Raw genomic sequence first — 24673 nt, forward strand, 5'->3', positions numbered from 1 at the left:
GCACAGTATTGTGAATGTATTTTCTTAATGATTCTCTTAATAATATTTTCTTCAACTTGCTTCATTGTAAGAGTACAATATAGAATACATATACAGAGTGTATGTTAATCGACTCCTTATGTTCTCTATAAGGCTTCTGGTCAACAGCAGGCTAGTCATAGTTATGTTTTGGGGGAGTCAAAAATTCGATGCAGATTTTCGACTCTGTGGTGTCCTTGACCGTCCTGTGGTTCAAGGGTCAAGTGTATGTGTGTATATGTACGTGTAGGTTCCCCTGACACCTCCTGAATGTGCTCTACAACAGGGGCACCTCACTGTAATTCTGGCTTTGGCAGTAAGTGTTATACAAGCATTTCCACCATGCTTTCCTTCTTTGGCTTTTGTGGCCGGCTCCTGTCAGGTGCTCCCTGGGTCCAGGCACTGGACACACATCTTCTCAGACAGTTTATGCCTGCTCTTGAGCGTATCAGGTGCCAGGGCATGTTTGTTGAGCTGAGATTCCCAAGCATGCCAGGTATATTCCCAGTTTGTCAAGACAGATAAAACAATGCCTTTTTAGATGACTTAAAAGATTCTTGACATGATCCTAATGGTGTTTGAACAGGTTTTCAAGTCCTGGTCAGCCAAACTCTGGGCTAGGAATAAGTGTTTAATAAACCATGTAAGGGTGATGGAGAAAAAGCATGTATCATAAATGGAAGTGTGGGTTTTATGAATTTGATGGATTATTGTCTTTGCTTTTTTTGTGTGTAATGATTCCCATTCTTCCTGAGGTTTCCCCTCTTTCCTCAAGAAGCTGTATAATATGGATTCCTTTCCTGGCACTTTGGAGTGAGTTGGCCTGGAATAGAGGTTGGTGCGTGGTGAGAAGTTCATAGGGGAGATTTTGGGGATGGTGTATGTATTCCTCTTCTGTCCCTGTGCCAGACAGAAGCACAAGAAGTGGCTGCAGTGAAAAGTTGCCTCCTAAAATTAGCTCTCCTCTTCGTTCCTCAACACTTTTTACTGGTTGACATAGGCACTGTTTGCCCTCCTTGGTAAGCTGTCTGCGTTGTGTAAAAGTGCAAAGACAAATTGTCCGTCAGAGGAGCTAATTTTAGGTGCTAGTAAATTTTAAGGGCTTACGAGGCTCAAAATTGTTTCTGTTGTTTCAGAAGAAGCACCCTTTCCACCTGGAAAACAAGCCTAACTGTTTTCAAGGCAGACAAGGGGAGACCAGACAAGCCCCTTGAGGGCAGATGTGTCTCCCGGGCAGATGTGTCTGGTTTATTGTCTCCAGAGTGACTGGTGGTGGGCAAATGGGTCTTCTGTGCTGTAAATGCAGGGGCGGAGCATTCTCAGGGGAAGCTTCTGTTGGAGACGGCAACTGCAGCTTCAAAATAAATCAGTAATTTTGGTCTCAAGAGTGAAGTTGTGTCTCTCTGAAATTATAAGCCCAAATGGATGAATTCTTGTTTTAGAATTCCCAGTTTATTTTCTGGAAGAGCTTGTGGCAGATGTGGTTTTGTGGGGAAAGTTGATACCCAATTTGGGGTCTTTGAAGTATTCATATCTGCAAGAGCGAGGTGGAAATTGCTTGTTGATCTGACATAAGGCTGCACAGGCTTCTTAGTTGTAATGACATGCACTTAGTATGAGAACTTGGGACAGCTTGTGGCTTTTTTTTTTTTTTTTTTTTTTTTTTTAAAGAGCAAAGTAAGTCTCACACAGTTTTTCACGTAGGCATTGATGGAAACAGATTCCGTGGGGCAGACTGCAAAGAGACACTCGAGTAATGCAGAAGTTGAAAACATTGCGGTAGCTGTGACAGTGGAAGTGCTAAGGGACTGTTCTGGGGGCAGCCGTGGTGAGCGTGGGCCGTAGGAGAAGAGCGAAGAGTACTCAGAAGTGGCATGGAGAAGGGTGTTACTTGAGGACTCCCTCTGTGGGACCGGAAGTGACATTCTGCTTTTTATAGGTCACTCTGAGGCTGAGACCCAGGCCTTCCTGGGGTGGCGTTGGGAATACTGCACTTCGCAGTAAGGCTATCTGACGACCCTAGGCAAGTCTGGTTTTGGAGAAATTATAACAGCCTCCACGTCCTTCTAGGTGACAGTTGCTAGAAAGAGCTGTTTACAGAGACAGAGGGTTATGGTCCTTTGTGTTCTAGTCATCATCCCTTAGATCTCTGGGAGCCCCGAATCCCCTTAATGGACGTTGATAATGGTTGTGGGATCTCAGTTTGCACATCCTGGGACGTAATGGGGCTCTTACTCTCTTCACCTTGGTTTATTTTGTCCCTTGCTCATGGATGTGAGTGACTGTGCTGCCTTCATGAGAAGGTGATTATTTTTCATTTGGCAGGAATTGGGTTGAGCATGGAGATGCTCTCCCACGACTGCTGTCTTTCCTCCAGATGAACGTCTACAGCCATGAGCAAGCTTCTGTCTTCAGCCTTGGGGCTGAGAAGAAATGCTGGTGGGCTTCCCTCCTGCCTGGTTGGGATCAGATGTGGACCAGGCTGTCCTTATCCCCAGGGGCTCTCAAGGATCAGTCGCTGCTTCTAGAAAGGAGAATCTTGCAGGATTTTTATGGTGTGGCTGTAAGGAGAGAATGAGGTGGCTAAGGAAGAAAAGGAAAAAAAGGAAGAGAGGGAAGGAAGGAAGGAAACAAAATGCCAAAACCCCCCAGCCATGTAATTATCATGTAGGCACTTTGCAGTTAACCCTGATTTTGGCCTCCTTTCTGGAACAAGTCAGCTGCTTAGACAGACCCCTTATTAGGTAATGGCTTGTTATGTATGCCTTTCCTTCCCTAGTCATTTACTCAGCGAGCGTTGGTCCTGCCTGACCTTCGCTGATTTCCATTCAGCATGTTCTGGAGTGATGCTGTGCATCTCTGGCAGGACTCTCCTCACTCAGGGTGCAGACGCTTGTCCCAGAGAGCCATGTATTGGGTTCAATTAAACAAATCAACTCGACTCTTGCTCACTGCGTGCTCACTGGGCGAGGCTCGCACTGTGTTCCTTTTCAGGATACAGCAACATTTGGGGTACAGCACCCTTGGCTTGTCTGTGTTCTCCTAGGATGTGGGACAGGGATCTTGGACCCCCTGAGGCCTGTAGGCTCTGGGGCCAGGAAGTGCTGCAGGAAGCAGGGCATATGGGCATGGACTTTATTTGGCACAGGGCTCTCTCACCCACTGTCACCCTGGCTCCTTTCCCCAAAGCTTCATGAAACCACTGTCTAAAAAACTGAAATCCTGTCTTCTGGGGAATCCTCCTCCTGCAGTGCAGTGCCTTGTCAGAACCAGCTGGTGGGCCTTGGAGGGCCGGAGCTGACATTTTAGCTTGAGGATCTGGATTCTCAGCCCCCTGGTGCTCTAGCATCAGAAATGGGAAGCTTTAAAACCCCTGCCTAGTTGGATACCTTGAGTCATAAAATAAATGTGATGTGCTAAGCAGGGGTGGGAGGAGGGAACAGGTGGCTGGAGCTGCTTCATGCTCGCCACCCACTTAGGCTCCCCTTTCTTAATAGGGTTTCAGAAATCCTGGAGTGCATAATTTGCAACCGTGGAGTTCCACCCATGTCCCCTGTCGCTTCAAAATGTAAATGAAATTTGCAGAGCTGGGAGGAAGGGGCCCTCATTCCTTCTCTTTCCCTGGGTCCCTGGAGGTGCGGCAAATGCGCCCCTGAGCAGTGATTGGCCTGTTATTACTGGTCTTTGCTGCTCGCTGAGCTAATAAAGGGGCAGAAGGAAGCCTCTATAAAGGCACTTGGGGCTTTGCCAGGCTGAGTCACAGCTGACTTAGGGAAATGCCACACAGGACGCCTTCAATTCCCCCCCTGTTCTAAATGGAGGTTTGCAACTGCATACTCAGAAAATGAATCAGAGTGGGGAGGGGGGAGTGTGCAAGAGAAACTCAGCAGAAATGGAAGTGTGGGAGGGCCACAGAATGGTGCTGTATGTAGAGACCCACAGCTTCAGTCCTGATCATTCTTTAGTGAAGGTGTGTTCTGATGCCAGAAGTTGGGGTGGGGGGAAGGAATGTATGCAAGTTCCTGGTGGTTATAAAGAGCCTTCTCCGCTAGACCCCTCACTGCCCAGTGTGCTCAAATTGGCCTCGGACCTTGTCCAGTGAGGACTGGAGCCTGACTTCGAGGCCGCCCTGGGGTCCTTGTCACACTGTATCTCATGGATTCTAAAATGCACCTTTTTTCTCTCTTATGTTTTAACATCTCTGAAACCAGGGTGCATCTTACAATGGACAGTGTTTCATGGTTTAATGCCATTTTTCTTCCTAAGTGGTATGTAAAACTAATGGCATGCCCTGCAGTCGATGGTATCTCCATTCAATGACCCATGTCACTCTTGCTTATGCTGTTGTGGGAGCAGATTCTTTCTGGCCCACCTCATATATATAACTCATGGTAGTCAGCACGGGCGAAGCGTTGAAGCTTACATGAGCAGCGGCACACGACAGCGAGCGGGAGCTTCTGTCCCTGTCATCGCAGTGTGCCTTTTTAGGAGACTCATACTTGTGTTTTACTCTGTGTTGGTGTTTCATGTCCTCTTGGCTCACGAGGATGATCAAACCCCTTTACACATCAGGGTCCTGGCTCCCAGGGAGTGGCCCAGCAGCTTGTTGAGGATGGACAGTTAGTAAGCGGCAGAGTAGCTCTGTCTGATACCAAGTCCAGTACCCTGTGTGCGTGGCAATGTGCACACTGTCTCTCCAGTCCTTCTCGCTTACCTTTCCTGTCCCCGAGAGCAGTCGGGTGAATGCAGTAGACATGATTCATTCTTTAGTTTTCAAACCTGCCAGTGTTGTGCAGTAGTTGTACATTAACCATGTGGAGACTCCATGACCTAGGGCATACAGGCTCTTTTCTGCTTAGGATTGTGTACTGGAGAATTGCCAGGTATCGTCTGCTCTGGGTCCTGGACTTTGAGAGCAGAGTTCTGTGTTTTCTGCATGCATGAGCCATGTTATCTCTGGACGGCTTATTCCTCCGTGGGAGCCTGGCCGTGTGTGTGGGGAGAGTGTCCTATCGCCGGGAGTTTGCAGCATGAGGAGCAGCAGTGGATGGAGATCATTTCCCAGTGCTGGTCTCCAGAAGCCGGGGCATCCTGGTGGCCTGGAGGCAGGGCCCTGGACACTGAAGGCCCCATGTCCCTTCGGTTGCTGACACCTTTGGTGATTTGGCCTGCTGTCCCTCGACCTGGTCGCTAAGGTTGTGACCTCAGTGCTGATGTTTTATGTTGAGCATTAGTCCCTGTTCCTCTTATTTTACATTAAAGGCTCCAGGGGTTGGGATGGGAAGCGGATGATGGAACCATCACGAGTAAGGGTCGACACTTACTGTAGGCCAGGCACTGGTGAGAGAGAATTTGATGATGCCCCTCATCAGCGCTGTTTAAACGGTCCCTCTTCGTTGGTTGGCCCCATGCTGCCATCCCGGGTGGTCGTGGGGCGCCCTGCTGCCCAGTGGCGACCAACACGTTCCCTCTCACTTCTGGAAGCGTTCCTGTTTGGACGAAATGAGCGAGTTTATCCTATTTACATGTGTCATCTCGTTTACTCCTTGTAATAACGCCATGAGAAAGGCAGTTGTATTCTCCCCGTATTTTCAGTGATAATCGGGGCCCCCCGTTTATGAGACTTGCCAGTGGGCATGTGACAGCAACGTGGGGGTCCCCCTGTGGGTCTGGGCAGGCCAAGCCCTGAATCCAGTGCTCTGGTTGAACACAGAAACGCTGGTTCTGGAAGCTGGATCACAGTTCCAGGAAGGCAGGGCTCCTCAGCCACTCTGGAGAGGATCGAGTCCCGTCAGCAGAAGGGGTGCTTTGGGGACATATGTTGCAGTGTGGGGACTGGCAGAGGTGGCAGGGGCTCAGACGGCAGCTGATACGTGCAGGCCCTCACCTCCTCCTCGGGGTCAGCTGCGTGTACGGACCGAGACATAGTTGGGAAGAAACGGGTTGTAGTTTCACAGATTCTGCGTGTGTATGAGCACATGTATGCATGTGCGCGTGTGTGCATTCTAAACTGTTGATTAAAGAAAAGAGAATTATGGAGGTCTTCTAACTTGCAAATAGGTTTTCTTTCTTTCTTTTTTTTTTTTAGAGATCTTGTTTATTTATTCATGGGAGAGAGAGAGGCAGAGACACAGGCAGAGGGAGAAGCAGGGTCCCTCTGGGGAGCCTGATGCAGAACTCGATCCTGGGACCCCAGGGTCACACCCTGGGCCAAAGGGAGGTGCTAAACCGGTAAGCCATCCAGGCGTCCCACAAATAGGCTTTCTATGAGTAAAAGTAGTTTACGTATCGTGGGTAGAGCATGAATTTCGTAGGGTAGTTTATATGAACAATTAAAACAAAAAATTTTCTTAGATCTTCATTAGACTTGAGATGTTAAAAATCAGAGACAGAGCTCAGGGAAGGGAGAAGCAGAGCCTGAGCGGTCCCTTGGGCAGCTTTGGTGGGTGATGAGCTTCTGGGCAGTGGTGGTGTGACACCAGATGCCTGGATTCAGCTGACCCGCTGGCTGTGCGGCCTTGGGCAGTGCATGTACCCCCATTCTTCCTGCGGGTGCAAACAGGTGGATGTCAGTGGTGTAAACCGTAAAGCACTGTGGAAGGTGTTGCTGAGGTCTGGACAGGCTCATTCATCAGGCTTACTGGCTTGCATCGCACAGGGTGTGGGGTGGGGGTAAACACAGTGGTAGAAGACGAGCTCAATGCCACCAGGAGCGCTCACTCTGAGCCACATGGATTTGTTCAGCCCACTGAACTGATCTCACACTCCACTGCTGGCCTCCTCTGGCAGTTGAAAAGCATTCCCCTAAGATCTGTGTCTCCTTAGGAGAAGTGGCTCCAGCAGTCCTGTAAATGGGATCTAGTTGCTTAAAGAGGCTTTCTCAGATGGGTGAATTTGGGCCAGATGCTTAGAGAGTAGTGGATGGATGAGAATACCCAGGTGTTCTTGCTGTAGGCACGGGGGTGGGGCGGGATGGGGGGGAGCAGGCGTGTGACCTCGGGGAGCAGGTGGGTGACCTACTGCAGCAGTGGGCATGGGACTATGCAGGCTCCCTGTAGGGTATGGCAGGGACCTGCCAGTGGTCAGCAGAAGGAGGGCCACCAGCCCTGCCACCGGGTTTGCATGGTCAGTCTCTCTGTGACATGTATCTGTGTCTGGAGCCACCAATGCCTTTGAGCCATTAGGGGTTGCTCCTGAATTCTCTGGCCTGGCTGGGGCTGGATCCCATGTATGTATCATGACTCCATTACCATTTAGGTTACAATATAATAAAATTGCTGCATCTATAAAGTTTAGACCTATTGACATTTAGAGACAGTGGTGAAATGGGGCAGGTGGAAGCTGCTCAGGTTGGACACTACAGGGTTAACAGCAAAAACAATAAATGGACCTTGCTTATTAAAAGATAGCTCTTGGGGCACCTGGGTCGCTCAGTCAGTTAAGCATCTGACTTTCAGCTCAGGTCATGATCTCAGGGTCATGGGATTGAGTCCCATGTTGGGCTCTGTGCTCAGCACAGAGTCTGCTTGAGATTCTCTCTCCCTCTCCCTCTCCGTGTGTCCCTCCCCTCTCCCTAAAATAAAATTTTAAAAGATCTTTTTAAAAAAGGTAGCTCTTTTCTTTCAGAGCTGTGCATTTGATTGGCAGATCATTCATCAGGATTCACCAGAAACCAACCAGTGGTTATTCAGCAATTGTCCTAGGCTTTGTGGGATGCAAGAGGAGTGTAACATATGCCAAGACCATATTTGCCCATAAGGAACAAGGAGTGACCCTGGCTGCTTGTAAGCCAGAGGCTTGTTCTGATGCCAGGCCAGCCAGCCCTCATTCAGGCTCAGAATCTCTTGGGGCATGGGGACAGGCATCCACAGGCAAGGTTAGGAACCACTGTGCTAAAATAAATCGCCTCTTTGCTGCTGCCAGAGTGTTTTCCTGTATCTCTGTAACAGTTACTTTTTCCCTGGCATAGTGGTTTACCTGTTTATTTTCCATACCGGGAGTTTGTAAGGCAAGGATAAATAGAGTTACACCCTGGGACTTGAAGAAGAGCGTGTTGAGGGGCAGTTGCCATGTGGGCATGGACAGGAGGGCAGGAGGCCCCAGATGAAGCCTTCTAGGTTCACACCCTGCGTGGCCCCCTCCTAGTCCCTGCTGCCTTTACACCAGCCTGGAGGTGGGAGAGCTCCCCTTGAATTCTCTTGCCTAGACATGAGAACACATCTCATGCTTCAGGTTTTTGTAGCACAGCTGGGGCCCATGTGGACATTTTGACAGAGGGCTGCACAGCTAGACTGCTGGGTAACCAGTTTAGATCTGACCACCTTCTTGCAGTTGGGGGCTGGCTTAGGTGCCCTGCCTTCTCCCAGCATTCTTCCGTGGGGCAGCAGCCCTCATGCTCACAACTGGACTTGGGGTTTCCCTACTTAGGAAGAGAAGGAGATACAGACATCCATCTGTTATGCATGCAAAGGCTTATTAGCTTAGTGCTCGTGCTCACCAAGCACAGTGAATGTGAGTTGCTTTTCTGGACACCACCTGCCTTGCCCTACCCGAGGCCTCCAGACAGACTTCTGAGTCCTCCCGACAGACCCCTGAGTCCTAGAACAGAGAGAGCCCAAGGAGGTGAGAGGACCCTTCCTACTTACATCCTGTTCACTTCCTGTTTTTCTGTCAGAAGACCTTTCTTCTGATGACCTGTACCCACTCATCCATAGGATGGGAGGAGCCTGGCAGCAGTGCTAGGCATTAGGGGGACCCTCCTGCCCCCCGCTGAGCCAGCACAATGCAGCTGCGCAGCAAGTATTTCTCAATTGGCAGAATGTGCTACAGAATTTGAGTGCTTTCACAGTTACGAAGTTGGGGTCATGGAAAAGTAACCCCATGAGCAAGGTCAAAGAAAGATTGACTCAGAGAGATTTCTTCCCTATGAGTCCCCTGAGGGGGTGTGGAAAGCTCTACCTCGTGCTTCTAGGCTGCTTTACCCATGTCCCTTGATGATATTTGATCCAAAAGAAAAGGACATTGCCTGAAGGATATAGTGGAGGCTACACTTTGAAACTGCTTCTTGGGCTCCTACAGGCAGTGTGGCCAGAGTAGATGTGACTGCATGACTTACACCATTTCATGTAATCTTGAGCGCCTGGAGTGTGCACGGAAGCCTCTGGGCACAGTGTGGTAGGTGGCCTTCTAGTTGATGAGCCCTGCCATTCACAGGGGCCAGTGTGGTGGAAACAGGTGGGGAGGAAGGACCACAGAGGCTGGGTGGTGTCCGGATGGAACCAGGAGAAGCGCAGGTTTGGGAAAGGAAGGGGGCAGCCTGGTTGGCTGGGGAAGAATGGTTGAGGGTGATTCTTGGGGCAGGACCTTGGGTCACTAGCACTGTGAAGAGTTACAGAAGTCTCAACGGAGGCTGCAGACTGGAGTAATTTTATGAAGCACACCTGATGCTGGTGCTCAGGTGACCTGGGCAGAAAGACTTGGGGTGTTGGGTCAGCCATAGGACACAGGGTGGTGGGTATGCTTAGGGAGGAGCCTTTAGGCAAGCAGTCAGTGAGCCCCCAAGTCAGAAGGCCAAATGAGTCCATTGCGCCAGTGTACTAATGGTTTACCTCGTTTTGGACATGGGTTATCTACCGTTCAGGTTTATTTCTGTTTCTGTAGTAGGATCAAAGGTGGGGAACCACCTGCACAGCATGTGCCCCTGTGACTTGTCACCTTGCCCTCCGGCAGGCCCTGGGGGTGATGGTCTCCCCTAGCCTGGTACAGCTCTCCTGCTCAGAATACCAGCATGGAGCAACTGGTGAGAGCCACCAAAGCACCCTGACCACCCACCAAGCGGTCCTTCTGGTTCTTGCAGTCTGGCCTCTAGCTCCTTTTTTTTCAATGCTATGGTGGTTTTTAATTTCTGTGCCTCTTTAACCTCTCTTTTATGTTTTTCCTGTGTGGTAGGAACATTTTAAGGGAAGAAGGGATCTCTGGCTTTGCCCTGTGCATGCCCTGTGCATGCTGTTCTTGTCTGAGTCACTGGGCTGTCAGGAGCTGTGGTGGCCAGGGTGTCCCACTAGCATCACGCAGGGGCAGGCTATGGAGTGACCCCAGGATGGGTCATTGGGGTCTGTCCCCAGCCCTGTTACCTGGGGGGTGCTCAACTTCTGCTCTGTTTCTCCTCTTACACTGTGGGGATGTCTAGAGGCTTGTGGGAGGATTGAATGAGTGAGTGTAACAGGATGTTGGACACAGTAATAATGCAATAAATTGCTCACACTGCCGCTGTTCTTTATTTATTTGGTTTCTAGACATCTATACCTAAGCCCTGAGGGTCCCTCCTCAGCTGTGCTTTTTCTGTTTCTGTTTCTGTTTTGTTTTGTTTGTCTCCAAGATTTTTCTGGGGACTTTTCCTGGTTTGAGACCAGGAATGCAGATGCATTGAGTATGAGTTCAGAGGGGTTTGGACCTGAGCCTGGGCTTCTCGCAGAAATGGAGAGGTTGTGGTATATGATTTTCTTTGGGCAGGTTACTAGTACAACTGTAGGACCTTGGGGGAAATTCATGTTCTTCTCTCTAATGCAAGAGACACCCGCTGCAAGGTAGAAGCTGATCACAGGTGAGCTGAAGGTGTCATGGGAATATGGGAAGGGTTGGGTGTATATTTATGTAAGCACCTGGGTGTGTGCACATGTGCATGTGTGTGTGTTTGCATGTTCCACAGTGAGGTTTCCCCATTAAGTTCTGACCAGAGATGCTCTTGGGTCCTCAAGACACTGTCCTGAGAAAGCTCTGTACTCTCATGCAGGGACCCAGGTGGGCTTTCTTTAGCCAGCTCAGATCATCAGGAATTGTTTTAAAGTTTTAACTTATGATTTTCCCTTTAAACGCCAGAGCCAGCCCTTGAATGGAAACAAGTTTGCTGTTATGCCTCTCACGGTGATTAGCTTGTTGCATTAAATTAATTGTCAGGTTGCCTGGCACCAAAGCTTCTTAAAATGAAAACTGTTTCCCTCTGGAATGTCTTATAGAGGAAAGAGAAAAGTACCCTGAATGCAGAGTTTAGAGCTAAAGACCTGAGATTTGGGTGCAAAATGCTTTTTTGCTTTTTTCCTGGGAGGGGCCGCTGGATTCACATTGCAGCCACCTGCTTTTGTCGTTCTTTGCTTTCTAATAAAGGTCCTATTAAAAGGTCCTCTCGGGATGCCTGGGTGGCTCAGCGGTTGAGCATCTGCCTTTGGCTCAGGGTGTGATCCCAGGGTCCTGGGATCAAGTCCCACATCAGGCTCCCTGCATGGAGCCTGCTTCTCCCTCTGCTTGTGTCTCTGCCTCTCTGTGTCTCTCAAGAATAAATAAATAAAATCTTGAAAAAAAAACAACAACGTCCTCTTGATTACAAGCAAAAGCAGCCTAATGCAGGCTAGCTTAAGTGGAGAAAGGAATTTATTGTGAGGATGTGAGGGTATGCCACATTGCTGAGAGTAGGAAGGCTGCCTGGCCTCCTGAAGGTGGGACTTGGAAGCAGCCTGGAGCATGGCCTAGGTCATGGCCTGGGTCATGCCCCAGGTACAGCAGCCCCCCCCCCCCCCAGGTTGCTGCTCCCTCTTCTCTCTGCAGAGGGCTTTTCTCTGCCTTGGGAATCCTAATCTGCACACCCTGGTTGGGCCTCCCAGCCTAGACTGAGCCAGCACCTCCCCGGAGGAATTGCTTGGCTTAGCATAGCGTGGGTGTCTGCTCACTGCTGGCACATCTGGAGGGATTGTGGCATGACCTGTGTGCTGGGGCAAGGGCACTGCGGGCTCCCAAGGTGCTAGGAGTACCTGCCTTTGAAGCATGTGTCCAAAGTGCCTAGGTTGCTCCTGGTGAAGGATCTGAAAGCACTTGGTTTCCAGCTCTGCCCACGACGGTCCCCCGCCTGAGCTGACAGCAGGCAGGGGAGGAAGAGGGGAGGAAGTGGCAGCATGGGCCCAGGGATCTCTCCCGAGTGTTCCAGTGTCAGCCTTCCCTGTGTGTGGGCTGTGAGGGTGGCGATGGGGAGAAGAGGGGGGGTGGCCAGGGAGAGGGGAAGTATGGCTGTTGCCTGCCCTGGGCCTGCGTGGGGAGCAGGGACCACCTGTGATCTGCCTTTGGGTGCCAGCCAGGCCAAAAGTGCACCCTGAGCAAGCATCTTTCCTGGTAAAGCATGGTGTGTTCAGGTACTTACACAACGCGTGGCATAATCGCGTCCTGTCCCGCCACTGAGGCCTCCTGGATGACTGCAGGAGTGGGCCAGGGGCATGGGGAGACCGCAGAAATGTCCTTGGCACCCTCCCACCTGCACCCTCCCTTCCAAGCACATCCTGGTGGGGCTCTCTTCCCTTGCCGTCTGGCCTGCTGAGGTGCTTTACGCCCACTTTGCTTGGGTGGCAGCTGGACATCAGGACCTGAGAGTCTGGGCTTGTGTGTGCAGGACTTTGAATCTCTGCTTCAGAAAGCTGCCTGCACTGTCCCTGTGCGTGGAGCACAGCGAGTGCTGGAGGAGCAAGCCCCGGGGCTGAGACCGTTGGAATGGTCTGGTCCAGGCCATGCTGGTGGTACCCAGAGCTCTGCTTGGGGCTGCAGCCGCCTAGCACAGAGAGCCAGGGGCCCTTGAGCAAAGGTGAGCCTTCCTTGTACAAGTTTCTTTCTCCTTTCTTCTCTCCTCCTTCACTCCCAGCCCTGTTTGCCTGACATTTGTGTCTGTCTGGTCTGTACCTGGAACCAGAGGGTACAGCCGCTCTCAAGGAGGCTGAGGAAGGGACTGTGGGAGATGTGTAAGAACTAGAGGATGTGACCTTCCCTCAAGGGCAATGACCCTGCACAGAACAGCCAAAGACTGTCTTGGGGCAAGAGTTGAGCAAAAATGAGAAGAGCAGAGTGCCCCGTACAGTGTGCCAAGGGAGTGGATGGCATGGCCCGTTGCTGCCGGGGGCGGGGGGGTAGTTAAGAGCTGAGAGTTTTAGGGTTGATGGGGCCTGGGTGCGGGGACCTCCCCAATGCCACCAGCATGTGGGGTTTCAGGTACTCCTTGGGTTCCCTTCAGAGCCCAGTGAGTGACGGAGGCCTGTTTGTGCCTGAGTGGTTAAGGGGTCATGGTCTCATGAAGGTGCTTTCAGGGGAAGAGGGTCAGGGGTGCTCCTGGGCTTGCGGTCGGAGTGCCCATTTGGGAGGTGCATGGGGGGGGCTCTCTTCCCTGTGCTTGGTGACGTGTCACTGTGGCCGAGGGCGAGCCACTGGTTCTTTCTCGTGGACTCGACTCAACATGTGCTGATCTCTGACATACAGGGGGAGGCAGTTGCATGAAGGGCTTAAATCTCTGTGCAACGCTTGATGTGATAGAATGAAAGTCTTTTTGTGACAAGCCTTGAGTGTCAGAATCTCATCTTTTTCTATTTTTTTAAAGATTTATTTATTTATTCATGAGACAGAGAGAGAGAGAGGCAGAGACACAGGCCGAGGGAGAAGCAGGCTCCTCGCAAGGAGCCCAGTGTGGGACACGATCCCAGGACCCCAGGATCATGACCTGAGTGGAAGGCAGACGCTCAGCGGCTAGTCCCCCTGGGCGCCCCAGAATCTCCCCCTCAGGGAAGCCAGTTTTGACGTGTATTTCCTTGAAGTCTGGAGCTGGCTTCAGGTGCGGGGGGAGCTTCCCACCCACTGAGCAGTTGCCGAGTCACCCAGGATTTGAGAACTAGGCCACTGTGATTCCTTTTTGACCATATTGAATATGAGGTTTTCAGTTTAGCTTCCTGGTGAATTCATGCCTCATTCCCCTCTCTTGTCCGCTGTCACCTGGTGGCTACAGACTGTTACTTGTAAAGGAGTTTTCTCAAGTGACTCTTTCTCGGTGAAATCTAGGAAGACACTTGAGCTTAATACATTGACAGACGTTTTCCTTGTTATTATCTCTTTATCTTTGAAAGATTTATTTTTAGGTGGTAGTGAGGTGGGAGGGATTTCTTACAGAGAGGAGGGTGATTGGCCGTAATTAGGTCCTGTAATGATCAGGACGCCAGAATTAGGGTTGGGCCGACCAGGTGGGTCAGAGTTATACTGACCACGTGAGTCATGATCTGACATAGCGAGCTGGCTTTCTGGGATAGGCATGGCCCAGGGAATGTGCCTTCTGCTCACCTTTGCATCTAGAATGTTGGATTGGTTTCTTGAGCTTTGGCATAAACACTTGGTGTCACATAACAGGATAGATGGCGATGTGTCATTTCGCCATTTCCAGTGTGCAGGCCTCACATTGACCAGGATGGTTAGCCATGCATGGTGACCAGGACTGTCGGTGTGACTTCTGGGGTGGTCCCCCCACTTTAGTCCCATTTAGTGCTACCATCTGCAGGGGCATCAGGGTGGTCTGCAGTATTTGAGCTATGAGTGACAGGGCTGGGCTCCCCATCAGAGTCCCCAGTTGACTACTAGGAGGCAAGGCCGTGCATGACCAGGCTTCTCCCCAACTCGCTCAGGTCTCAGCCTTCCTTCTCATCTGCCCTGTAAGGACTGTGTGGGGCTCAGTCCATTTGGGCTGTGACCAGAAACCCCACAGATCGGGTAAATAACGGGCATTAACTTCTCACAGCCCTGGAGGCTGGAAGGCTGAGGTCAGGGTGCCAGCATGGTCAGGCTCTGGGGGGAGCCCTTTCTCAGGTTGCTTTCTTGCTGTGTCCTCACCTGGTGACCTGCTTAACCAATGAGCCACCCTGGTGACCTGATGGAAGGGAGCTGGAAATGGGGGTGGTCTCTTCTATAAGGGCACTACAGCCATACATGATGTAGTCACCTCCTGAGGCCCCACCTCCTAACATCATCATATTGGGCATTAGGACACAAACATGAACTTGAGGGTGACACAGATGTTTGGACCATGGCAGACTGGCAGGCAGTTTGCTCTATGTGTGGCTCCACCTCACCTCAGAGCCTTTGTTCACGCCATTTTAGTGTCAACGCCATCCCAGCCTGTCCTTACCCTGCAAGGCTTGATTTGGATCTCACCTCCTCTGAGAGGCCCTTGTTCTCAGTCTAGCCTGATTTAAAAAATTTTGTGAAGAAGTTCAAATATGCATAAGTAGACAGAATATTATTATGAACTCCACATACTGTTCCCCTGCTCCAACTGCCATCAGCCTGGGGACAGTCTTGCCCCATCCATGTGCCTTCTCAAGCAGGCCCCAGAAATCATTATTTTCATCTGTAAATATTTTAGTATGCATTGTTAAAATATAAGGGCTCTTAAAATAATTCCTAGTATCATAAATCATACCTTTAAAAATTAGCACATTTATTTAATCATCAAATATTCAGTAGTTCAGATTTCCTGTTCATAAATGTCACAAATTTATCTTACGATTTTTTTGTTAACTAAAGATTTAGATAAAGTCACTCTGATGATTCATTTGCCTTTAAATCTTTTTAAATATCTTTCTTTCTTTTTTATCTCTCTCATTTATTTTTTTCTTGGTTTGTTTTTGCAATTCATTTGTTGGGGGGAACCAGGCGTTTGCCTTACACTTCTCCACAGTCTGTATTTTGCTGATTGTATCCCCATGGTATAGGTAAGCAAGCTCCTTTGTGCTCTTTATTTCTTGCAAATTAGAATTTGGACCTAGAAGTTTGATCAGATTCAGGTTTGAGTTTTAATTTTTCATTTTTGGAGAGAGTGAGCAAGATTAATGTTCATCATGTGCTGGGGTTGCATTGTTCAGTGAGTGTCCCTGACCCATGGTATCTTGTGGTTGTCTCTTTGTGATGTTAGCAGCTGTGAATGTTTCATGCCTGGATCCCTAGTTCATGGGGATTGCAGCATCGTGGCATTTTAATTCTGTAAGCCATTTTTACTGTCCTTGGTAGAATATTTGTAGAAAGGAAAACTCTTTCTCATCCACTGCCTACCTTGTGCTGCCCATATGGGAAAGACAACACACAGCTTGATTCTTTGTCTTTTATTTATTGGTTTTCAGTGAGTTGTGAACAAATAGAGTGTTTTGTTGGTTTGACTTGGCTTTGTATTATTATGAACCATGGATTTATTATTATTTTTTTAAAGATGTTATTTATTTGACAGAGCACAAGTAAAGGAAGCAGCAGAGGGAGAGGGAAAAGCAGATTCTCCACTGTGCAGGGAGCCCGATGTGGAGCTCAGTCCCAGGACCCCAGAATCATGACCTGAGTTGAAGGCACATGCTTAACCAACTGAGCCAACCAGGTGCCGGGAACTCAGGGATTTAATGATGTGTTTCAATTTGTTATAGTTTGTATTCTGTTTAATGTTCAGATTATCTCAGCCTTGGTCAGTGAGCCCTTCTCTAGGTGGCTCCTAGCTCCTTTCAATGTGATCCTGGTCACCTTCGATCACTGTCTTGCTATCTGGTATGAAAAGATTTCTGAGGTCACATTGTGCATTTCTTGCCCCAGACCTGGGATTAGCCATTTTCCCAGAGAGCCTTGCTTCCTTTTATTAGGAAGTGGTGTTTGTAGCCATTGTCTGTTCCCCGGGGCGGCGGGCTTCTCATGCTCTTCCCCTAGACCCTCTCATACCTGGCTGATAGTTCTGCAGATACCACCACCATATGTTGCCAATACTTGTTACCCTTGTGACTCCTCCCATTACCTAGGATATAAGTGTCCCAGGGTCAGTAGCTGGCTCGCACATCTTTGGATGCTTAGCCACCAGCACTAACCTTGCCACATAGAACATCTTAATGCAGACCCCTGCTGACCCTTCATCAGGCTTGTGAGGGGTTTCTCAAGGCTACCCCTGAATTTCTCCAGGTCCCAACTCCTAGCCTGGGTTATAAGGAGGTTGTTAGATGGTAAGGGTAACCTCTGTTTCTTCTCAGAGTCTCCATTTGGTTCTAAGTGGTCCAGGGGTTGCTGCCCAGTAACAGCCTGTTGATGTATGATTTGATCTGCCTTGTGGATGTTGCCTGCACCCTAATCAGCCCTGCTAGGACTTTTCCTGAGAGGGATGAGGTCCCTGCCAAGGGTGTATCTCCTGGAGCTGCCAAGCTGCAAACCCTCTTGGTGTCTGAGTCCTACCAGTGCGTCCCTGGAGTCTTTGCTTCATGGAACACTGTGTTCCTTGTTTAAATGGAGCCCCTGCATCTCTTCCCTCCAGTGTCACTATGCCAGCTGGACACTGCTATCCGGACCTTCATGGTTCAGAGCTGGGTGTGGAAATGCTCCTTTAGCTTCTTTTCTGCTCTTCCCTCCACAGGAGTCAAAGTTCCTCTCTTCTCTAGGCTGCCTGGGTGAAAAAGCTCTCTTACACACACACATACACAGACACACAAGAGCACACACACATCCTTACTCTTCAATACATTTATTTCTAGTAGTGCCCGTGGCCGGAGGTCATCACACATGGCCAGACATGGCTGAGTCTCAGGCTAGGTCATGCTGGCATAGCTTCAACCCCTTGGTTAAGATAAAACTTCCAGTGACTTCCTTAATTTTTTGATAGACTGAATGGCTCATAGCAAACTTTGAGGTTTACACCAGGCTAGAAATTGGTTAATTTTGGTTTGGACTTCCCATCTTTCTCCAGCTTTATTGAAAGCATTCCCTAGGATGGGTATATGCCAGATGTTTCTCCATGGTGGTGCATGATGCTGGCCCTATGTTCCCTGAGGAGGGGTGATCTTAGAGCAGTGAGTGAGCTAGAGCCAGTGTCCAGTGGGTTGGAGCTGCCTCCCTTTATTTACACTCCCTGGATCTGGATCTGCTTCCAGATCTGGATGTCTGCTTCCCACTCTTCTCTCTTTTCTGCTGGAGCATCAGTCCTCCCTGTGCCTGCCATATGCTGGCAGAGGCCCGTGAGGATGTGAGGAAGTCTGAGCCACCCCAGCACTGGAGAAGCAGCTTCCAGTATTGGAAGAAGCAGGGACTGCTGGGGGGCTCAGCGGTTAGGCACCTCCCTTTGGCCCAGGGTATGATCCTGGAGTCCCAGGATCAAGTCTCACATTGGGATCCCTGCATGGAACCTGCTTCTCCCTCTGCCTATGTCTCTGCCTCTCTCTCTCTTTGTGTCTCTCATGAATAAATAAATAAAATCTTAAAAAAAAAAAAAAAAAGGAAGCACCAGCAAGGTGTTCACGCATGAAGAGGCAACTCTGTTCTACTGACCTGTCCTCACCTGTTCATTTCCTCATTTTGCCCCCTCTCATATTCTCTGCTTCTTCCTCAGTCCTTTCTTCAATGCTCAGGATCTCTCTTTTAGTTCATCCATTTCCTGATGGGCTCTGTCATTGGTAAGGAGAGTTCCAGTGTCTGAATACTCCAGGTTTGGGCAAGGAGACATTTTGCAAGGCTTTGTTTCTATTGTAAGGGAACACCAGTATTTGTTTTTGTTTGGGGCAGATGCCCTCTTTCACTCTGATCCCCTAAAAGATGGGTGGTATCACATTCGTTCATTTGTTTGTTTATTTATTTATATTTTGTTTATTCATGAGAGACACACAGAGAGAGGCAGACACACAGATAGAAGGAGAAGCGGGCTCCCTGCGGGGAGCCCGATGTGGGACTCAATCCCAGGACCTGATCACGACCTGAGCCAAAGGCAGACAGTGAACCACTGAGCCACTCAGGTGCCCCCGTGTCACCTTTACAACCTGCTAATGCTGGTGTGTGTGTGTTCCCCTGGAGGAGGGTTACACTGGGGGAAATTTGTTGACTTCCCCATAAGGAAGAGCAGCTGGATAATGTCCCAGGCACTGCACCAAGCACTTAACAACAGGTTCAGTCTTCCCAACAGCCTTGGGAGGACACATGCTATCACAGAACCCATTTTTTATAGCTCCTGGAAAGGGGACAATGGGAAGGTAGCAACTAGCTCAAGGTCACACAGCTAGAAGGAGGGGAGATTGAGAATTCGCACCCAGGTCTCTCTGATTCTAACATCTCCCCTTCCCTCCTGGATGAGTATCGTCTCTTGTAAGCAGCCTAGGTGCTAGGACTTAGCAGAATGAACCTCTGCCCACAAGCGTGGGTTGGCCGTTTGTTGCTTCTCTCAGATAGATTTGGTTAACTAGAGGCTAATCACCGACTCATTCATATTTGGGTGGGGAAAATAGTGTAACTCTGCCTTAAAAAAGTTCCTTCTGGATTAGGTCAGGGTTTAAAGAATATGAATCCCAAACCTCAAAGCTTCCAAACCAGTCACTGCTCACTGATCCTACCTCTCCCCTGATCTTGTCTCTCTGTGAAACCTACACTTTTTCAAGTTGTAAGTCAGGAAGCAGGTGTGTTGTGTTCGGGGGAAATCCCGTGTTGATGTTTGCACTTGCACTGTATCTTAGCTTTCTTAGTTGTATTTCTTTTAATGCCCCTTTTTTCTTGCAAGGCTAGATAAACCAGAAAACCACAGTCGATCAATCAATGTGAGGGCATATGAATGGTAGCGCTGTGTGTGTTTTCCTCCAGAGGATTTTAAAGGTCTCAGCTATTATTAACACTGAATTTATTATCTAAACTTAGGATAAACCCACTAAAGATGATTCGAGGATGAGCTGTAAATCTGTGCTGTATATATATACATATGTGTGTGTACCTGCACACACATGTGTATACTTCTGGACACTGATACATACCCACAGGATGTGAATGTCCCTGCAGGGTTGTGGTTCAGGATTTTCTTGATTAGCTGTTGAAGTGCCCAGTGTCCCTCATTAATAATAACTTATTTGGGGTTGTGTTGAGTTGGGGAAGGCATCAGGCATTGTAGTGATATATTAAGGGATGGCTATAAAATCATGAGACTGGAATTTTTTTTAGATTTTAATTATTTATGAGAGAGGGAGAGAGCAAGTGCTTATGAGGGGGAGAGGGAGGGAGAGAATTCTAAGCAGACTCCGTACTGAGCATGGAGCCTGACACAGGGCTCAGTGCCACAACTGCAAGAGCCTGACCTGAGCCACGTGATACTTAACCACTTGAGCCACCCAGGCGCCCCAGGAGACTGGGTTTAATAGACTCATCAGGGACGCCTGGGTGGCTCAGTGGTTGAGCGTCTGCCTTTGGCTCAGGGTGTGATCCTGGATCTGGGGATCGAGTCCCACATCGAGCTCCCTGGGAGGAGCCTGCTTCTCCCTCTGCCTGTGTCTCTGCCTCTCTCTCTGTGTCTCTCATAAATAAATCTTTATAAAAATAATACACTCATCAGTGTGTGTGCATTCAGAGGGAAGGATGATCTTCAAAGATGTTACTTTCAGAGGGGGCTATCCACTTACTTCACTGATGCTGTCCTTGCTCAGAGCAGTGCTGGAGCTCTGCCTTTAACAGCATCATCAACAGCTAGCTTACAGGCTGTGTGAGAAAACTGCACTTGCTGTTTGGGACCCACCGTGAGTGTCTGACCAAGAATGAAATTACTGAGCTTGATTACCTGCTCTATTCATCACTCTTGGCTCTGAGTGATTAGTAGCTATTTCCAAAAATCAAATATGTCTTAAGGGATGAAAATTATGCTGTTGGCTCTGGGGTGGGGGGAACCAAGCCATGACAGGGGCTCCAGAAATATTTTAGCTACTGGCACCTTCGTGGGTATACCAAAGGTCTCCCAAGGGGATTGTTTTGAAGGGCGGCCTACACAACAGGTGTGTGAGTTCTAGGATCTGAAAGTAGCCCACCTTACCCAATGATGGCCATATTTACATTGCCGCCACCCTTAAGTATAGACTCCTAAGCGATTCAGGCTTCTGGGAGTTGGCCCCTCACCACTTTTTACTTTTGTCTTTCACTTTGTACCCACTTGGGATCATCCTCCCTTAGTCTATGTTGTGAAAGACCTTTAGTGCATTTCTTAGGAGCCTTTTTTGCTTCCTCGCTTTCTGCTGAGATGAGAAGGGGAAGCGTGTGTGTGTGTGTGTGTGTGTGTGTGTGTGTGTGTGATTTGTATATAGATTATTTATAAGGCAGCAGGTGTACTTAAGCCCTTCTGTCCTGTGGGAACAGAATGTTCTAATTGCTTTCTTTTGTCTACTTTAGCCCCATGATCATAATTTTCGTTTGTTTTCCAGCATCTGCAGTTTTGAAAATGACTTGTACACTTAGCAGATGTGATACAGAAACCAAACCCCAAGCCCACACTGAGCAAGCACTCTGAAAATGCGGGAGTGCCATAAAAATGCTTTTCTTAGGCATTCTCCCTCATTGGTGAACTTTGTAGGGCCCCAAAGTATAGCTCTTGCCATGTAATGAAGGCAGGCACAGAGTGATGTGTGCATGAGCTAGAGATTTTGTCCCTGTCCTCTGGACTTCTGGTGACACTTCAACTACTCACATGTCCAGCTCAGATTTAAAAAGAAGCACAGATGTTCTCAGATCTGTATAATGTCAAAAATATCATCCAGCATAGATTTAGATGGAGTTAAATTAAGTACAGGTTTTGATAGGTACTTTCTTGCAGTAAATTTTGATCATTTCCTTTTAGTGTTGATGCAAACATGGAGACTAGGAGAGTGGAACACACCAACTCTTACGAATTCAGCATGTTGGTTTGTGGTAAACATCACTGGAAGAACTGTTTACCAGAAGAGCCCTTCTAAACCCAAGCTGTGGTTGTACTGGGTTTGTGACAAGCTGCCATGTCACCTTGTCACCAGTGGAATGTTTAATGTTATTAAAAAGCAAAGAAAATATAATTAGGAGTTCTCTAGAAGGCTGTCCATTGCATGAAAAATCTCCCTGGTTGTACTACGTGGGGAAGTGGCTGTGGTGTAGCATAGTGGGAGTAATTCCAGGGCTCCTGGCACTTCAAGGAAGCAGGTGGCTGTTCTCCTTAGAGAGATGGGAAGGTACTTTTCTTGTGTTCCGGAATATACCAAATTTCTTCAGGTCCTTGGAGAAAGCATGGACAGGGATCTTGGGACCTTCTACTGATTTTTGCCCTGAGTCCTTCCCATTAATTCAGCAATGAAAATGGAGGTCTTGAAGGCTTAGGGTCCATTAGGGAATATGGTCTTTCCTTCTGAGAACCCAACTGCATGGTCATCAAATCCAGGATATTGTGCTCTCATCAATTGTATGAATACTAGAAGATCATCATGTTCCTCTGCACTACCGTTTGTTTTCATGACTATTGTTCTTTACGAAACAAACCAGGCGTGACCTTCAGATTTTGCTTTATTTGTTGATGAAGTTGAACTGACTTGTTGTGCCATGTAAGCTGATCTCCACCAAGCTATTATTCTTTATTCTTGTTAAATATGAAGGCTTCCCAAGCCTGGTTATGCATTGTCGGCTGAAAAAATGTTTGAAGTCAATAGACTTCCAAAGAAGACAGCCAAAGTCTGAAGTCAGTACCAGTTGGAGCATTTGTAGTGAAGATATGCTAACCCGTCACACAATTACAATATAGTGTCTTTCCCCAAAGCAAACTAACTGAAATGGGGGGAAGGAAGTTATATGAGGTGGGGTAGGGCAGTGGAGAAAGAAAGTAGAGCTGGGAAAGGTCTCTCTGTTTTCCGAATTCTGCAGTTTGCTGGGTACCCCTCCCTGAGGATGTCACACCAGGCTGGGCTGGAATTTGATAGTTTAATTAAAGGCAGATTGAATAACGAGAGATGAAAGGTTTACTTTCTGGGTTTGGATTGTGAGTCTTTCAGCCAAGATTGTGTCTTAAATTTTGTATCTTATAATATCACCAACTATGGAAAGGCCAGTCACATTTAAAAAAGTCCACAGTTGTGTGGAGGGCTAGTGGGAGTGTCTCACCAGAGCTCCTAGATTTTTGTAGGCTGGAGAGTGGGGTTTGTAGCAGCTTCCAGGCAATGAGAAAATTAAATTGGGGTGTGAAGGGTAACAGGCAACTTTGTGTTGGATGACCCGATCCTGAGAGCTCTTCCCGTGATATTCCAGTCTTCCCTTTAAGTGAAAAGTCAAGCTGTTTTTAAACCTCTTGTCTTGCCTCATATCATCATTTCTTCAGAACTACAACATGTGTGCCAATCCTTCTAAAAGGGATTTTTGGCAGAGTTCCTGATGTCCCCCTCCTGTCTGTCTTTCCTTCCCTCAAGTCTGTGTTTCAGTGACCAAAATAGGCCAGACGCAGGGAGAATGGTAGCCTCCTAGGAGCTTGGGGTCTAGGTGGAGGCCACGTGTAAATGGATAGCTGCCCTGCGCTGTGGTGGGGCTGGGGTAGGTGTCGGTGGAGGGGGGAAAGAGGGAGGGCCCCTAATGGTGGAGAGGACAGCCATGGGAAGGCCTATTGGAGCAGGGACCCCTGAGCCGTACCTGAGGATTGGCGAGTTATCCAGACGAGAGTGTATTTGCTGGCAGGGTGGGTGGGGACAGGACAGTCTTAGCTAAGGGGAAGGCTTGAGCAGAGACCCTGAGAACTTAGTGGAGCGGGGGCTGGGTGTGGGGAGGCACTCCAGGAGGCCCCAAAGCCCGGAGTGGGGTCACGGGCAGGGCTAGATCATGGGGTGGGGCAGAGGGCAGAGAGGCGCCCAATGAGGAGTGTAGTGGTGGGGGGCCTCCTGGGGTGCTGTGAGGAGGTGGGTGTGAATGGGACAAGGAGCCTGCTGACTGGGGAGCCATGTGCTTCTTTACTCTAGCTTGTGGGGGCTACGGCTGAGGCCTAATGCATGCTGACGCTTTGAGAGGGTTAGGGTGAGAAGGAGAGGGCTTCACACCTCCCCACCCCAAGGTGTGTAGAAATATGTCAGCACCTCCAGGCCAAAGAGCAGGAATGAGGACGGCACATCCATCATGCACCCAGCCAGGTCCAAAACCGTTGCATCTCTGAGTCGGACAAGGCCTGGGCTGCCAGCTTGCAGGCTTCTGTGGCCTCGGTGATGGGCTTTCCTGAAGCCACTGGAGCCCCGTGGGATGACTGGCCCCAGGACCGCAAGTGCGCCACTCTCCCCTCAGGGCTTACTGGGAGCAGGAGGGATCCACGAGGCTGACTTTTGTTTCCACACCCAAGCCCTGAGGTTGTAAACATACAACTCCATAGCTCAGTCTGGGGGTTTTATATTCCCAGTGGTCGGTTAACGGATGTTCATATTTTGCCAAGTGCTAGAGCCTGAGAAAGATCCAGGAGACATATGCTCTCTCCTGCTGGGTGCCAGCGGCCCATGGTTTAAAAAGGAGGACAGGGTCTGAGGCTCCTCCCAAATCCACCGTGAGCCCCGCAACTGGCGCTCTGTGGTGGGTTCCCCTAGTTCACTGTTCCGCCCCTTTCCCACCTGCTTTGGAGGACTCTCTTAATAGTTTGACTTAAAACCTGTGAGCAGTTGCTTTTAAGAAGAGTCAAGTATGCTGGAGCACCTCACTGTGCACCTTAATCGCCCTGAGTGATGGGCTGCATTTCCACTTCCTCAGGGCTGCCTGTCTGCTACTCCAGGCCCGGTTACCCAGGCCCAGCGTGGGGTGTATGCAGGGTGCCTGCGCTCTCCTCAGGTGTGAGGTCATCGTGCCACAACTCCCTCCCTTTCACCAGAGCATTGTGTCCAGGGTGCAGGATATAGAGCATCTTTGCAGGTGAAGACAGAGTGTCCTTGTGGTCGTGCCCTGTGTGTGGGTGGCTCTGGCCCTTAATGCCCTCTGGGGGTTCATTAACGCAGTGGCCTTCCTGGGCTGCAGTAGGGGTGGGTGTGGGAGCAGAGAGCTGGCTTGTATGCCTCAGCTGTCATTTTTCTTTTTCTTCTCT

The 24673-nt window shown here is 49.2% G+C and overlaps 1 protein-coding gene across 1 annotated transcript in view; it reads left to right on the top strand.

Annotated features, from left to right (window-relative positions):
• GALNT2 (polypeptide N-acetylgalactosaminyltransferase 2) overlaps nt 1-24673 on the top strand; it is a 188090-nt gene that overhangs the window by 31014 nt on the left and 132403 nt on the right. The window lies entirely within an intron of this gene.

Source organism: Nyctereutes procyonoides, unplaced genomic scaffold (assembly GCF_905146905.1).
Source record: "Nyctereutes procyonoides isolate TBG_1078 unplaced genomic scaffold, NYPRO_anot_genome, whole genome shotgun sequence".
In the NCBI taxonomy this organism is placed as follows: Eukaryota; Metazoa; Chordata; class Mammalia; order Carnivora; family Canidae; genus Nyctereutes; species Nyctereutes procyonoides.